The 18523-nt window shown below is 37.4% G+C and overlaps 1 long non-coding RNA gene across 1 annotated transcript in view; it reads left to right on the top strand.

Moving 5' to 3' along the window:
• The first annotated feature begins 1635 nt into the window (after positions 1 to 1635).
• Positions 1636 to 18523, top strand: part of LOC141491748 (uncharacterized) — a 53238-nt gene continuing 36350 nt past the window's right edge. The window contains exons 1-2 of the long non-coding RNA XR_012469743.1: positions 1636 to 1750; positions 6299 to 6399. This is a non-coding gene — a long non-coding RNA (uncharacterized LOC141491748). The remainder of the gene's footprint in view (positions 1751 to 6298; positions 6400 to 18523) is intronic.

The following is an 18523-nucleotide window of genomic DNA, read 5'->3' as shown; positions in this document are numbered from 1 at the left end:
TCCTTAATATGGGAAACACCCAAATAATTATGCAGAAAGGATGTTGACTCAGAGTGAATTTCTCAGGGGGATAGAAAATTTAAATGGGAAAGATGGGGCCATTAGTACTTGTCTATGAATACTTGGCTTCTTGGTTACTTTTTTCTTCTTTTTCTTGGCTTCTTTTTGGTTTTTAGTGGTAAAGATATATATATATATCCATATATGTATCTTGTGAAGGAAAGGGAAAGGGAGAGATTGGGGAAAAGAGAAGGAAAGAGAGAGAATAAAGAGCAAAAGGGGAGGGAGAAGGGGAGGGAGGGAGGGAGGGAGAGAGAGAGAGAGAGAGAGAGAGAGAGAGAGAGAGAGAGAGAGAGAGAGAGAGAGAGAACATAAGCTCATCCTCATTGAGATTTTCCAGAGAATTGCTCCCTCCCTTTTCCTTCAGCCTGAGGTCCAGCCTTCCCTTTCTCTGCCTACTCAGCAAGGCTGAACTCATCCTGAACCAATCCCTTTCTTTCTTTCCCTTTAGTTCAGCAAGAAATTATTCTCCATTTAAATTATTCTTCATTCTCCTTTGTATATTAGCTAAATTATATATTTCCTTTCCTTTTGCTGTCATTCCAAGTTCGTCTTGGATGAGCCTTGGGATGGAATTGGCAGAGGTCATCTCTATTGCTTTATCCTATGTGCCTCTTCATAGACAGTTTTTGTGACTAACTTTTCTAGCTAACCATAAATCAAGAGTGATCTGCATAAACTAGTGAAAAGTATGCATGTTGGTTTAGGACTAGAAGAAACTGGTTCTTGCCAACATCACTTGTGTGTCTCAACTTTGTTCTGGTCATCCTATAATTGTGAACCAATCAACTTAAGGCTTCTGTTTCTTACCCTTCTTTGAGCTAATGAGTTCAATTAGAAGCGCCAATGACTATGTTCAATAGACCAACCATGGTTGATCAGTAGGTATGCTCATAGGAAGCACTAATGTTTTGCAAGAGTCAATTACCAAAAGAAAATAGATGTTAAAGTTCTTTCTAAAACAGGGAAACCTAGATTTCACATTTCACTGCATAGATCTAACATGCCTATAGATGGCCAATGAAAACAACTATATTAACATCTCTGTTAAGTTCAGACCTCAGTGACATACCCTTCATAATCACTGTTAAATAATTCATCGCAAACTATTTTGGCATATTAAAATATGTTTAAATCTCAATATTATGGGGGAAGAATTGTTGATCACTGATGAGAGTTTCTGGGTATTAAAATCAAACGAGAATTTTGTCTAAGTGGCAGAGAAGCCAATGTGCTACAAGGCCTGAGTTCTAATCTGATTTAGACATTTAACTAGCTGTGTGATACTAAGAGAGTCATCTGACTGAACCTCAGTTTCTTCTTTTGCAAAATGAGGGGCTTGGAGCCACTGGATTTCAAGGTCCCTTCCAGCTCCACACAATTTTAAAAGGAGTCATGAGACCAGATTAAATGCCTGTTTATGTGAAAAGGGGAAGGGAGGGCTGAGTTTAGAGCCAGAGGACTTTGATTTAGGCGTACCTTTTACAGTTTCCAGGCATGTGATCTGAGAGGTACAAGTTCCATGCAGTGGGGCAGGGAGGAAGCCCCCTGGATGTGGAATGAGAAGACGAGGGTTCACATCTTGCCAGGAGTCGTTTTTTTGTGTGACTTCATACCAATAGCTCAATGTCTCCACTGTTTCTTCCTCTGTAAGATGTTCGATGGAGATGGAGGGAGGATCACTTCTGAGGTAATGTCTGGGTCTAAACCAATGAAGCAATATTCTGATATTACCCTGCTCCCCACCCTCTCTCCCTGTTGTAATATTATAGCCCCTTCACTACTGGAGCTTTCTTTGCCCCTTTAGGGTTGCTAAATTAAGATATCATGGTACCCCTTCCATACCTGCCTCATAAGTTGGAAACATTTATTCTTAGGTCCTAAACCATCTCTAAACTCCTTAAATAAGAGTGAGGGGAAGAGGAGACCACCTTGAACCCATTTCAGCCACCAGTGAAAGTCCTATGTATGACCAAATTCCATCTCCACCTATCCTCATGTTGGCCTTTTCCCTGATCCAGGTGTTACTGGTTGTAAGCTTTTGCTAAAAAAAAAAAAAGACAAAACATTTGCTCCACTTTTTGTAATGTTCTTGGATATTCTTGACCTCTGAACCTGTATTAGAACAGGATCTTATACTTATAACAACTTATAAGCACCTCACATTTTACATATGTGTGTGTGCATATATAACTTACAAACCCTGGACAAGGGGGTTGAGACTCCCATACTTTGTAGATTCCTTTTAAGGTTCATCTAAGCAAGACCTGGGAGTATGACACATACCTCTCAAAGACCCCCTCAGTCTCTAATCTATAGATTCTCAAAATGTGATTCAAGGACTCCTAAGATTTGCCTATTAAAATACTCTTTCCTTTTCCAACTTCTTATCTATGTGAGGCTGAATTTTCCTCACATACTTTAACCAAAACAATGTTTGACTGGAGAAACTAAATGTTTCAGCAGATCTTGTAATGAACATGGAGTTAAAGTTAGATCCAGGTTCAAATTCAGACTCAGATACTTAGTCGCTGTATGATCCTGGGCAAGTTACTTAATATCTATCTAAATTTCCTCATCCATAAAGAGAGGATAACAATAGTCATCTCACTCCTATAGTTGTTGTGAGGATAAAAGGAAAGAATATTTGAAAAACACTTTGTAAATCTTCAAGTCTTATGCAAATGGTAGCTATTATGTGAGAATCCAGCTGTCTTCTATTAAACCAGACATTGAAGAGATCATAAAAATATGTAAAACAATGCCACTCTTCTTACTGATTTTTTGTTTTGTTTTGTTTTGGAAAATGGTTAAGATGTATGTTATTTCTAAATGATGTAATATTTTATGCATTTATCAGTTTACATTTCTGATCTGGTAGATATAACCCATATAAACAAAAGCTATTTAGGGTGCTTAATCATTTTTGAGAGGTTTAAGTGGTCCTGAGACCTTTAAGTTTTAAAACCATGGCTCTGACTAATGGACTAGGGTGTTTGCCCTGAACCTGCTGCTTCACCTTGGGTTGTCCTCATAAATATAATGGGAATATTTCCCCACTTCTATTATACTATGATACTATCATTCTATTAAACCATCATTCTAGTTTCTGTTATGAAGAGGTAAGGATATTTCCAATAGCTTCTAAAATATAATGGGTTAGGGGATTAAAACTTAAGCCTTTCTGACCTTTCCTATAATCAAAAGTAACAAGGGCTGAACCCTATCTTCTACCTCCCTTTCAGTCACACAATGAATGATGTTCTACATGGTGGGGATAAGCCATGAAGATAGAAGGTTGAAAAGGGACAAAAAAGAGGGAGAAAGAGGAGGGATCAGGATACTGACAATGAGTATTGTGGAAACCACCTTGACTTGCTTTGCAAGTTGGAGATTTTTTCAACTTTCTGGTCAAAAGAACAGGACTGTCTCCTCCCAAAGGAAGCACCTGGATGACTGAATTGTTCTCTTTTTTCCCTTGATGCTGGGCCAGGGCTGAAAGGGAGGTGAAAAAGTTCAAATTTCAGCCCAAGCTGGGCTGGGGCTGATGCCATGGTCCATACTCAGTCCAGAGAATCCATAGGCCTGGGGGCAACTCAGCTGGAGCTGGCCCTTTCTGAGCATCCTTGATTTGGTTAGTTCTCCTAGCCAGGCCCACAACTTTGAATCAAGGGTCCCAGGCTGAGCCAACCCTTTGATCTCTCCCCATCTCTCTTTGTTAGCACTGGGCTCCTCTCACAGCTTGGTCATATCCCGAGGAAAAAAAAAAACCTGTTTGAACTCTGGGGGCTGTGGGAGGCTAATAGGGAGTTTCTTCTTTCTTGGCCTAGATAATCACTTAACTTAAAGCCTTAGGCAAGGCTGCCAAGATGTCTTTTCTGGGACTGATCAGCTAATTATTGACTTCAATTTCAAGCTTCCCCCCCCCCTTTTTTGTCAGGATTACTTCTGAGGAGGACCCAAGTCACACTGTACTTCAATGAGAAATGATCAGTTCTCATTCATCGACTGTTTAAGCCTCACCCCCCACTTTCTACATGAAGAGAGACTTAAGTCACAGGCCCGCTGGGCAAAACAGCATGATCTTCCCACTGAAGCTGGAGATTTTACAATTCACAAATCAGAACGAATGTATTGCTGTGGGTAGAGAAATCCAGAATGTCCTGCATTGCCAGGGATCTATTGACATCTCCTCCTTTCCCCTTTGCCTTTGAAAAATAAAATTCGAAGCATTTAGGACTATGTAGTTTAATAATAATTGACATTTAGAGAGCTCTTTACAGATCCACCCTCTGAGTTCGTTTCTACTGGCATTATTTCCCCTGTTTTATAAACAAGGAAACAGGTTCAGAGTAGATGAGGTTGCTTGTGGTCATAGAACAATTGTCATAGACAGAATCTGAATACAGATCTTGAGGATCAGTCAGAGGGAGCTAGTTGGTATAGTGTACTTAAAGTGATAGTCTATAAAGTTCCCCCTACTCCCCCACCATTTATTAATTAAATGACCTGGCAAGTCACTTAACCCCATGTTTCTATTTCCAAATCTGCAAAATGGGTATAATAATAATAATAATAATAATAATAATAATAATAATAATAATGATAGTGATAATAGTGATAATAATAACACATTATCTCATAGAATTTTTGTGCCAAATGAAATAACCTATAAAGAGCTTTTGCAGACTTTAAAGTGTTATCTAAACGTGCTATATAAATACTATTATAGAAGCTGTAAATAGCATTTATATGTGCTAGTCACTGTGCCAAACACTCAGTGTGAGTTATTATTATTATTATTATTATTATTTTGTTAGATGTTATAGCTAGAATTGATATATTGCCTACTATGTGCTTCACAAACAGTAACTAATTTGAGTCTCACAACAATCCTGGGAGGTATTATCCCCATTTTACAGATGAGGAAATTGAAGTAAATAAATTAAATGACTTGCTAAGGTCACATAGCTAGCAATTCTCTAAGTTTGGATTGAACCCAGGTCTTCCTAATTCTTGAACCAGTACTCATATCTCTTGTGTCAGGGGCTGCTAGGTGCCATAGTGGGTAAAGCACTGACCCTGGAGTCAGGAGTACCTGGGTTCAAATCCAGGATCAGATGCTTAATAATTACCTAGCTGTGTGGCCTTGGTCAAGCCACTTAACCCCGTTTGCCTTGCAAAAACCATATCTCTTGTGTCAACTAGCTGCCCACCATGCTAAATCTCTGGAAGTATATAAAGTGTTAAAATCTTTTAATTTCTGTTTATCTTCCCAATTTCCTGTTCTATGACTCCTTCAGTCAATCAATAAACATTTATAAGTGCTTAGTATTGACCAGATGTTAAGAAACACCCCCTCAAACACTTGCTTATTCAATTAAATAATGAAAACTTTTTGCATTTAAATAAAATGAAAATATGCTTTCAACTCTAATAGATATACTCAGAGACAAAAAATGAAGAATGGGTCTGTGGAAACTTAATTCAGTTATATTTCCATGTTCCTTTTGTTCAAATTTGTGATTTTATTGGGGATAGGGAGCTTTCTGGGAAAGAAACTCTCTCTACCAAGGCAGTAGTTGTTCCTCTTTAAAGTCTTGCAAAGAGGTAAGTGATTATTGAGGTAAAAGATTATTAACTGTTTTTGGTGGATTAAAAAGGTAATTTGACTTGCTTAGAGTCACACATCCACTGCATTTCTCAGGCAGTTCTCAAATTCAGGTCTTCCAGTCTTTCTCTCCATTCTCATGGGGATTATATCATATTTCCCTGTATACTCTAAAATAAGAGCAGAATAATACCAATATGTATTGGCTAGCCACTAGATCACAGAGAAGAGTCTATATAAAAGATCCTTCCAAGAGTTGCTCTCCAAGTTTTTTCTTAGAGGACTGTATTATTGATTTTTTAGGATATAGCAATCAAAGATATTCATTGTGAATAAGATCCACTCTAATGGCATCCCATTCATAACAAGAAAGAATATTCCAGGCAACTTCTCATTATTGGTAGCCAACTACATGGGGAGGAGAGAATGAATAGCCAGTTAAGCAAGACTGAGTGGTCCTCTACCACATTATCCCACTCCTGTGACAGAAAAGAAAGGAAATTAAGAAACTAAAGTTCAAATCTGAGAAAGAATAGCAAAGGAGAGTCATATTGCCAAAGAAAAAGGATTGACTGCACTGCCACATAATACAAGAGGAATTCTTTTCCCCTCTGCCTCCTTTTACAGAATTACATAACCATGAGGTCCACTTTGGGGGACATTGCCTTCCTGTGAAGCATCTGTAGATGGGCCTTTCCAGGAAGCAGGATTCCAGACTCGATTAACTGGTACAGCAGACCAATTGTTTCCAATTGTTTGTGTCATGATTTAATTGTTGTAGGATGAGAAGTGCTCTGTTTTTCTCGGGGCAGTGGAGTGTGGGAGAGGAAGGAGGCACATAAGAAAAAGTTTATAGAAACAGCCCTAGGTTAGGGACGATTAATTTTATTTTTTTATGATGTGGGAGGAGGAGGGAGGGAAAACAGAAGATTGAGACAGACCATGTCTTCAAGGACATGGATTGAATCCAGCCTAACTGGGAAGCATTATTTTCTCCCAGCAGTAAAGGAGCAGGTCCTACAAAAACATTGATAAGGAGAGTTTTTGGCATAGTGGCTAGAAGTTAGACCTGGAGTCAGGAAGACCTGAATTCTAATCCTGCCTCAAAAATTTAGTAGCTGTGTGGGTTCCTTAATCTCTCTCTTTGTTTCCTTGTCTGTAAAAGGGAGCATTTACTTCCTAGCATTGTTGTGAGGATCAAATAACATTTAAAAACATCAAGAACCCTGAAGTGTGAAATTGATGGTAGTTCTTTTTATTGTTATTATAAAGGAGTAAGATACTTAAATCCCAATAGATTATCCTTCCTGTACAATTTTAGGTTTTCTTGGTGTAGTTCACAAGTTGTAGTCTAGTTCCATATTATACCTTTTTGGTCCTTTACGCTTTAGGGCTAACTTTTCTTGCCTCTGTAACTGTCATTGCATACATTTAGAAGAAGAACTCAGGTAAGTTTTAACAGCTGATGGAATAATGTTGGGGAGAGAGCAGGGAAGGATTGTGTAGCTCCTTGACAGTATCAAGATTCAAGACCTGCTTCTCACAAAAACAATTCTCTAGACAGTTGAAGTTGGGTCTATTAATAGGCAAGTCCATGATTGTACACATATATCCTATATGTTCTCATGGAAAAGAGAGAGGAAAGGGATGTCTATTGAAAAATGTGGAATTCAAAAGTTAACAAAAAGATGAATGCTGAAAACTATATTTGCATGTAATTGAAAAAACAAAGTAAAATAATATTTGAAAAACTGGCATGTCTGAGAGGTGGAGCTAAGATGGTGAAAGGAGAAGAGCCTCTCTTAGGTACTCTCACCATAATATTTCAAAAATCATAAAATTATAACTCTAAATAAATTTTTGAGAGACAGAACCCACAGAGGGTTCCAGTGAAGCAATTCTCCAGTCCAAAGTAACCTGGAACCTAGTGGAAAGGCTTCACTCCATAGGGTTAGAGGGGTGGCCCAACAGAGTTAGGGAACTTCAGCTTCCTGGAGGCAGCCCCTGGGTGCCTGGGAGCCGTGGCTCACAGCAGCGGGGGGCAGTTTCCTGACCTACATCCCTGGGAGCACCGGGAACAAATTGTAAAATCAGTGGGGGGACCTCTGCCAGAGCGACCAAGTGAAGTCCAACCTTCAGGGCACTCAGTGAGCAGAGGTGGCCGCAGTAGCCCACATCCATGAATGGAAGCAGGCACAGCTGGTAAGCAGGAGCCCCCAGGCAACTGAGCCTTGAGTGCTCAGCCTACCAAAGGTAGGGTAGTGGAGAGAGACTTCTGAGGTCTGTCCTATGTACCTGGAACAGACGCTAGGGCTCTGACTATATTCTGATCCTGATCACAGTCTAGGACACACATAGAACAGTAGCCCCCTCCCCAACCTCAGCCCCATGGCAGAGGGGTATGCTTGTGGTCATTCATAGACCAGGAGGGAAGACACACTGAGATCCTTGTGGGGGGTGTCCCAATAATACTCAAAAGCTCAGGAAGCACCCCAAAACCAGGCACAGGCTGGGGAAATGAGTAAACAGAGAAAAAGGAGGAACACCATTGAGGAGTCCATCATTGTCTATGATCCCAAGAAGGATCAATATACTCAATCTGAAGATGAGGAAGTACAAGCTCCTGCATCTAAAGACTCCAAGAAAAACTGAGATTGGGCTCAGGCTATGATGGAGCTCAAAAAAGATTTTGAAGATCAAATAAGGGAGATAGAAGAAAAATTGGGAAAAGAAATGAGAGAGATGCAGGAAAAACATGAAAAAGAAGTCAGCAGCCTAGACAAGGAGATACCAAAAAATGCTGAAGAAAATAACATGTTAAAAACCAGCATAAGTCAATTGGATAAAACAGTTCAAAAAGTTATTGAGGAGAAGAATGCTTTAAAAAGAAGAATTGAAAAAAAAATCCTTCATATGTAGAATGGAGCTAAAGGAAGCTGTTGACTTTATGGGAAGTCAAGATACAATATTCAGCACCAAAAGAATGAAAAATTAGAAGAAAAGGTGAAACATCGCATTGAAAAAAAACAACTGATCTGGAAAAACAGATTTAGGAAAGATAATTTAAAAATTATTGGGATACCTGAAAGTCATGATCAGGAAAAGAACCTTGACCTCATTTTTAAAGAATTCCTAAAGGAAAATAGTCCAGATATCCTAGAAGCAGAGGGCAAAATATAAATTGAGAAAATTCATCTATCTCCTCCAGAAAGAGATCCCAAAAAACCAAGCCCCCAGGAATATTATAACCAAGTTCCAGAACTCCCAAGTCAAAGAAAAAATATTAAAGAAGCAAAAAGGACAGAATTATAATATCATGGAGCTGCAGTCAGCATCACTCAGGACTTAGAAGCAACTAAATTAAGGGTTCATAGGGCTTGGAATATAATATTCTGGAAGGCAAAAGAGCTCGGAAAGCAACTGAGAATCAACTACCTAAAACTGAACATCTTCCAGGGGAAAAGATGGACTTTCAATGAACCAGGTGAATTTCAATTGTTTTTGTTGAAACAACCAGAACTGAACAGAAAGTTTGACCTTCAAATACAGGACTCAGGTAAAGCATATAGAGTGAAGGGACTTAATGATGATTGAGCTGCATGTATTCCTTCTTAGAAAAATGATACTGATAATACTCATATGAAACTTCTCATTTAATAGAGCAGATATAAGGAGCTTTTAGAGATGAAGCACAGGAGAGAGGGGAATTTGAAAATATAATATATTATAAAAATGGAGTGAATGGCTAAAAAGGAAATGTATAAGAGAGAGGAGAGGTGGAATAGGCTAAGACATTTCATATAAGATTTTTTTTTATTATTGCAATGAGCTATTGCAATGATATGGAAGGGGGAAGGCAAAGGGATATGAGGGAACCTTCGCTCTCATCAGAGGTGGCTTAGAGAGGAAACAACATTATATACTCAATGGGGTATAGACATCTAGATTAAAAAGGAGAGAAGGGGGACTGGGGAAGGGGGGATGTGAATGCTGGAGGAGAGGGTGGACCGTGGGGGGCAGTGGTCAGATAGAACATATTTTCTTTTTCACTTCTTGCAAGGGGCTGGGATTGAATGACCTGTCCAGGACCACAGGACCAGGTGGTTGCTAGGCCTAAGGGGTGGTATGTGGGCTTGGGGTCTCTTGGCCCCAGGGCCAGTGATCAGTCTGCTGTGCCACTCAGCACATTTAAGAAGAGAAATAGAGTGAAAGGAGAGAGAAAATATAGTTTATGGTAGTGGGGAGGTATGAATGGAGGGAGTTGCGATCAGTGGTGGCAGTGGTGGAAAATTATGGAAGTAGCTTTTGTGATGGACTTATCATAAAGAATGTGATCCACCCACGACAGAGCTGGTGGTGTTGGTACACCTAGTGAAGCAAATTTAAAAAATTTTAATTTTAATTTTTTCTCTTTAATTTATTGTGCATATTTTTTTGGGAAAGGGGGTATTATGTTTACTCTTAAACAAGAATATTTTAGTAATGAATAGAAAAACATCATTTGTACAAAAATTAAAAAAAAATTTAAAAAGATAAAAGAAAAAAAAGAAAAAATGGCATGTCATTTGGCAGTCCCTGGTTCCCTGCACACCTTCACAAAGATGAAGCCCAACTATGCAAAAGAGAAACACTTCCTGACTTGCCACATTCTCATCATAAAAAAATACGACATTTCTAGTAATACAATGAACTTGAACTCATTAAAAGATCTAACTCCTTAGTCAAAAGAAGATTGGGGCCCTTTGTCATGATGCTGGAATGGGTTTTATTTTTTGGCAAATATAGATATGCATCCAACTTTCATATTGGTGTGATGGCTTTCTAGCTATTTGGAGGGTGCCTGTTCACAGATTTTTCAGGTATCGGCTCACTAGATCTTCCATAGCTATATATGGAATCTTCTGTATCTCCCCTGTGTGTTAGCTCCATATCATTAACTTCCTACTGGATATTTCAATCTAGGCATCTTAGACTCAATATGTTCATAGCAAAACTCATCATCTTTCCTCCCAAACTGACGACTCATCTTCTGAGCTCTCTCCTATTTCTGTTAAAAGATACCACCAAAATTCAGTCTCTTAAAATTCAAACACTGTATCAGCCTTGATTCCCTTACTCTTTCTCTTTCCATCGTATCCATTCTCTTTCCAGATCTTGCCATCTCTACAACCACAACAATCCTTGCATTTGACCACTTTTTAACAACTCACATGGCTCCTACCCTAACGCAAACCCTTATCACAGTGCTGCATATGTGATATGCATTTCTTGACTGCTTTGTCATCTTTCACCTGGATGACTGCAATAGCTTTATAACTGATCTTTCTACTTTCAAATCCATTTTTTTAAAAAAAGTAAAACTAAGACTCCCTATTTCAGCTAGGCTGGAGGTGAAATTTTCACTCAACTAGCTGACCCCACAACTGATTGTGTCTCCTTAGGCAGTCTGGTATCCCTTTCTCCTTCCCAGGGACTCACCACATTGAGGACAAGTCTTAGGCTGCAATTCTACAGCCTTAGCCTTCCTAATAGCAGGTGTTTATTATTCCGTACAGTTTCAGATCAATTCTTCACACAGTTGCCAATGTGAATTTTTAAAAGCCTGTATCTGGTCATATCATTCCCTTATTCTATAAACTCTAGTAGCTCCCTATTGCCTCTAAGGCAAAATGAAAACTCTTTTTAAAGTCCTTCATGACCCACATCCACCCTACCTTCCTAGACTTGCTATACATTATTCACTTTCACTTACTTTACAGACCAGCCAGATTGACTTTTCTGTCTTTCAAAAAGCACCTCCCTCTATCTTCTCCATCTCCCATTCCTAAAATTCTCTCTGCTTAGCTCTATTTTATGGAAGAAAATGAAGCACACTCTCTACTTCTGCGTTTTTCCTTCAAGTCTTATCTCAGATACCATCTTCTTCACAAAGGTTCTCCTAATTCATCCCAAAATTACATTGTAGTCACTTTGTATGTTTTCTGTAAATTCTTTGTAATGGCCAGTTATGCAATAGCAGAATGCCCCCCTCCCCCGGCACTTTCTAAAAACTTCACACCTTTCTCCTGAGGAAAAAAAAATCATTCTTTGGGCTGAGAGATTTGCTCACTATTGCTCACTTCAAACTGCCTTCATTCTGTTAAGTCCATCATCTTATCATTATACTCAGATTCTCTCAGGGTCAAAAGGATAATCCTGGTGGAAATATGTCACTTTAGCTCTTGGTCTTCCACCAAGGTGTTTCTAGTTGCACAAAACAGTTATTCATTGTAATGACATTTTTAAAAGATCTTAAACATTACTATTAAATCAGCATAAAACAAAATAATAACAGCAGGCTATATATTAAAATAACTGCAAAAACACATCATAATCCTGCATATATCTGAGTCCCCTTCTCCCAGTGATGTACTTAGTATTTGGGATAAGGGGAGGGAGAATGGATAGACATTGAAAGGAATTTGACAAGAAAACCTGCTCAAAATAATTTAATGCTCTGGACTTTTTTCAGGCTTCAATTTCATTGGTCCTTTTGAGGAACATCTACCACACATAATCTCTACTCCTCCTCACTGCTTTCCAAATTGTCTTCTTTTCTAAATGTCACATTTACAAGCTTCTTCAACTTTGTTGTTTTTAATGAGTTGTTTCAGTCATGTCCAACTCTTCACGATCCCATTTGGGGTTTCTTCAACTTATAAGCACCCTTAAAAGTACATTCGAGGGGCGGCTAGGTGGATAAAGCATGGGCCCTGGAGTCAGGAGTACCTGAGTTCAAATCCGGTCTCAGACATTTAATAATTACCTAGCTGTGTGACCTTGGGCAAGCCATTTAACCCCATTTACCTTGCAAAAAACCCCTAAAACTAAAAGTACATTCGAAAAATTGTATATCCTTAATTTGAATTACAGTGTTCTTTTAGCCAGAAAAACTGAGAAGCTCATCAGGCTGGCTGTCTTCTAAGCTATTAAATATTAGTCTATTCACTCAACAGGATGCCTGTCTTTTCCAATCAGAATAGCAAAACATCTTAGGTCAACACTCTGAGCAAGGCAAATAAGCTTAACCTACTCTGCTCACCAGGATGCTATGTCCTCTAATTAAATCTTATCATCAACTATAAAACCTTTCTTCTATCCGCTTTTCCCTTTTAAACCAGAGACTGCAATTCCTTACTAAGCATCCACTGGGCTTATTGCTTATTAAAATAGGTGACAGACTTGACTCACTTTGTAAGTTGGAAAATATTTCAGAATATCTGCCATCTGGTTCATTGAACTTCAAAGCAACAGAGTTTTTTCCCCTAAAAAAAATAAGACACAAATTTAACATGCCAATCAAAGAGAGGCACATTGGTTTAAAATTATGAGGGAAAACAGTTTCTTTAAAATTGCCTTCACAAAAATTAATGTTTACATAACATTATGTAAAGGAACAGATGTGGAATTCATAAGTTGTAGATGGAAAATTGCATCTCTTGATGTCCACTTTTTAATAACTTTGTTTCCAAAGGTGAAGATGAGGCAGATAGCTAAAGAAACTTGAAGCAATGATAAAACCTGGTTAGGAACAGGAGTTGTGATTTCATTAGCATAGAGAATTTCCAAGGAAGGAGACTGAGTGATTAAACAACTTGACCAAAGCCACAAAACCAATAGATGCCAGAAGTGCATCTTGGAGCCTAGTCTTCTCTATTTCATTTTTTTTTAGTTTTTTTGCAAGGCAAATGGGGTTCAGTGGCTTACCCAAGGCCACACAGTTAGGTCATTATTAAGTGTGTGAGACCAGATTTGAACTCAGGTACTCCTGACTCCAGGGCCAGTGCTCTATCCACTGTGCCACCTAGCTGCCCCCTGAGCCTAGTCTTCTCAACATTGGTGCTGGTTTTCATCATGCTGCCTTTCAATGATAAAATGATCAATGATGATGGTGATATTTAACAATAAAAACAACAATTTTATTTATATGTAAAGTGTAATCTTAAATTACTACAAATTAGGCAACAACCCAATATGAATATTAGATTATTTTACTAAGAAAAGACAAGGTGAGACAGCAAGTTCTGGGGTGATAAGGAAGTTGAAGAGATAGAATATAGGCTGGGGCACTGAAGAAACTAGAAATCATTGGTCTTGAGAAGACTTGGTGGGGAAGGGAAATCCATGATAATGGTTTTCAAGGACAGCCATTCCTCTCATGAAAGAAGGTTTAAACTTTCTTTATTTAAAGCCTATTGGGAAGAACTAGAAATGTTTTAAAGAATCAAGTTAAGACTTGATATATAATGTTTTTCTAACAATTAAAACAGTCTAAAATGAGTTGTTTTGTAGGAAAATGAGTCATTCTTCATGGATATTCAAATGAAGCCCTGTGACAACTATTAGGTGTATTGTAGAAGTGATTCTTACATGGGTCTCAGATAAACTAGAATGAATTCCCTTTCAGCATTGAGATTCTATAATTCTGTGACAGCATTATCGGTTTAAGCATTTTAAAGGTAAAGAAAGAAAACCAATTTCTCAAAAATATTCCCACCTTTCTTTGTATCCCCACCTCCCCCCACAGATCCTCTATACTCCTATACTTTTACTCACACTAATCCTTATCTTCTTTATTCCTCTTTGTTAAATTTTAGCCAATCCTTTAAAAATATTTTTAAATTCTCTTTTTTTTAAATCATGAAATTGACAAACATGAAGAAAACTACTGACAGAGTAACATGGAATTGATTTTTGTTTCTCTCCCCAATTTAAAGAAATAGGTTCAGAATTTCATGAAAGCAGTTTGACTTAACTAACAGGCTCCCTTATTTATTGACTTCCCAGTCTCAATTTGTTGGTAACAGCTGTGGATGTTGTCTCTTTCAACACCCCAACTGAACATTGCAATTAAGCCCATGATGAGAAATCACTGTGACAGGTACACTTTGGTTGGCACATCTGTTGAATTACCCATTCTATTTACTGAAGATTAAAAATAGAGAGAGGATAATGGTAGCACCATCATAATAATTTCATAATTTTGTTCATTTCCTTGAATTGTTATAATCTGAATGTCCTCTTCAGATTTAGACTTACAAAATAGCAGAATCTAAAGTCACTTTTCATAGAGTCAGTGATCAATATTCTGGAACCATTTAGTTGGTAGCTTTTAGTTGACCCTAATGTAATTTCATCAATATGGAAGCGCAGTTGATAGAGACCCAAGCCATATGGATGACCAGTGACAGCTTAAATTTGTAAAAGTTTCAATTGAATATGAAATATGAAGATACATTCTGAATTTAAACTATTTTAATTAATAAGGAACATTTCTCCAGAATACCTATTTGTTTTCCCCAGCCAAGGAATATTTCATATTTGTAAACAGCTAATGCAAAATGAAAATAATCCTAGATTTCAAATTTAATGATTGACCAGAGTTTTAGTTTCGACCCTGCCATCTGTGTGAGAAGTGTAGATATTACTCTGGTGAAATGCAGAGAGAGTTGATGATTGGTTGACTGGGATGGAAAGAGATGAATTCTTTTTCAAATGAATTACCTCTCTCTATAGTGTATTAAAGCTCTCTTCTGGATTCCTTCATCAGGTCTCTCCCCCATGATAACTTCACTCTGTAAAATAGAAAAAGACAGAGAAGATGGGATTTCTCTCTTCTCCCCCACCCCTCCCATGTCAGGAATGAATAATGGCTTCCTTGACATAAGAAGACACGAAGGTTGCATGTACTTGCTTATAGTTCATTGACCACTCTTCTTTGAGAGTAGACTTTCTCAGTCCAAGAGATACCAATATAGGTCCTGCAAAAGCATATGGAAGAGATCCATTTCTCAGCTTGGGCTCCAAGACAGCCAAAGATAGTTCATCTCACTCAGAAACTAGATCTGTTGACTAGAGGGAAAGTAATTTGATTTTAGACCCACTTAGAGGATACAGTCAGTGTTTTGTGACAATTTAGGGTAGAAATGTAACATGTTTCATAGGAGAGGAAGTGATAGAGATTGGAGAAATTAAATAAAGAGAAAAGATTAAAAAAAGAAAAGAGAAAAGGAGAGGGGGACTTTAGAGGAAATATTTGCCATACAGCAGATATAATCATTTATTAATTATAATTATTATTATTCCAAAGCAGCAGAAAGGAGACCAGTCATTTTTATAACCTTTAAAGAAGTCTGTCTGATCTAAGATAAAAGGACTGAGTTAATTATTAAGAGAAAGTTACAATTGTTTCCAATCCAAGGATGCCAGTTATAATATCAAATTTCCATGTCCTTCCATAGTTGACATTTCTTCTAATTCTTTTTTTTAGATGTTTTCAAGGCAATGGGGTTAAGTGGCTTGCCCAAGGCCACATGGCTAGGTAATTATCAAGTGTCTTAAGTCAGATTTGAACCCAGGAACTCCTGACTCCAAGGCCCATGCTCTATTCACTGCTCCATCTAGCCGTCCTTATTTCTTGTAATTCTCTAGTTGACATTTACTTGCATATATAATTTTCCATGGATGTTATTGGACATGTATTGAGACAAAAGCTGTTCCATTCCTGATATTCATGTACTACCTTTAGGTCTTGAACAAGGACTATGGAATCATTAATTTATATTTGAGAAAATGTAGACATGAGCTACACCAGGAGCTACACTATTTTTTAATTTATCTCTCCCTCCTAATGCTCCCCCCTCAAAAAATTAAAGATAAACAAAATACTATAAAAACATATACATATGGAAAAAATAAATGCCTAGATTGATCATGTCCAAAAATTGTTACATTTTATATTTTAAGTTCATCACCTCTATGGCAGGAAGATGTGGGTAGAATGGTTAATATTCCTTTCCCTGACTAATGGTTTATCACTGCATTAATCAGAGTTCTAAAGTCTTATGAAATCATTTTTTTCTCTACAATGTCATCACTATAAAAATTATTTTAATTCATCTCACTTCCCTCAGTTCACAAAAGTTCTCCCCAGTTTCCTCTTGAACAATTTCCTTTTTTATGGCAATATGGTTCATTTTTGAGATTTCCTAGAATAATTCCAGGTGGGGGCAATGAATAAAAGACAGAAATTGATCTGACCCCCAGGCTCAGTTCATGTGAGCCTAGTGTCTTGGAAGACCCTGTGCCACAGGATTGTTTTGAAAATTAGATAATGTCCAAAATGGTGTTTACTACTTTTCTCTTATACCTGATCTTAATATTTTCTATTTTTTTCATTGGCACCACCATTCTTAAATTCTTCCTGGTATAAAATCTTGGAGTTATCTTTAATTTTTTCCCTCCCTCACACCTCACATTTCTTTTTAATATCCAAAAAGTCTCTCTCTCTCTCTCTCTCTCTCTCTCTCTCTCTCTCTCTCTCTCTCTCTCTCTCTCTCTCTCTCTCTCTCCCTCTCCCCCTAACCTGTCCTATTTGTCCTACCTTGAGCCCCTCGGCAAACTATTCTTTATGTTCATGTTGTAATTATCTTCCTTTTACACAATTATATTCATATCACTTCTTTGTTCAAAAATTTCACATGGATCCCTATTGTTGGCTGAGTAAAATCCACTCTTTTTACTCAGCCTCAAATAAACTTCTTTTAAGCTTTTCCCTTTTTAATTTTGTTAAGCATGGTCTTAGTTGTATAGGGGTGTTAGACCAAGAAACATAGAGGAGTAAGATGTAAAATCGTTTTCTTTGGGACTGAAATTTGACTATTGCTTTCCTTATTGTTACATTGACAAAGTAAGTCCTGACAAAAGTCTAACAAGGTAAACATCTAACTTACAAGATGATTATAATTAACAACCATATAGTACTTTATCATAACTTCTTACCATCTTAACATATCCTTTGATAGTGGCATTCTATTTTTCCTTCATTCACATATATCTTCAGGAATTTTGTAGATATTGTCGGACATACATTGGAATAAGAGAGGTCCTATAACTTACATCCATGTGCTACCTTTAGTTTTTAAACAAGAGCAATTCCTGGACTTACCATTGGACCCAGACTGAACCCAAGGCTGTTTGCATCTTATTGCATATATATTTGTATATAGAGAGAGACATTTATATATATATATATATATATATATATATATATGTGTGTGTGTGTGTATGTGTGTGTGTGTGTGTGTGTGTGTGTAGATGGTCTTTGTTATACAGATGAGGTTTTTAACCTTTTTTGGTAAATATTTTGATACTTATTTCAACATAATGAATTTTCTTGAAAATTTCATATATTTTATTTATTTTAAACCATTATTCTGAGAAGGGGTACAACTTGACCAAACTAATTTTCTTATAACACATATGTATTTCATTTGTGAGTATAAATCATTTTTAAAATTTGATATAATGCCTCCTTTGACTTCATTCATAGAAAAAATATTTAAATACATATCTAGACAATGGTGGAGTAGAAGAGATGATGTGTTAGTGGATCTACTTCAGTTAAGAAAGATAAGCCTAGCATATTCGATGTTCTGTAATCCTTTGGCCTAGATGATAACTTCTCAGATTTTGGATCAAATTTCCCTTGGAGTAGAAAGTACAGGTTTAGGACCAAAAGCTTTTCATAATAGATAAATGTTTCTCATTAGACTATCCCAAGATACAAGAACCTGGTCTTATTACTTAATAAATGTTCTCAATTTGATGTTTTGCACCAGGGAAATAATCTTTCTGTTCTATCCTAAAATATGGTAGCATTAAACCTTAATGATGTACCTGCCATGGGGCCCAGCCAAGCATATTTTAATTGAGTGTTGCCTCTCACACAGAAGCACTCCCCAAGATTTACCTTTTCAAAAAGCCATAAACTTTAATGAACTCTCAGGCTTCTGTCTATTATTTTTTATATAG

This window comes from Macrotis lagotis, chromosome 6 (assembly GCF_037893015.1).
Source record: "Macrotis lagotis isolate mMagLag1 chromosome 6, bilby.v1.9.chrom.fasta, whole genome shotgun sequence".
NCBI classification, from domain to species: domain Eukaryota; kingdom Metazoa; phylum Chordata; class Mammalia; order Peramelemorphia; family Peramelidae; genus Macrotis; species Macrotis lagotis.
This window is presented reverse-complemented; position numbering and strand designations above follow the sequence as displayed.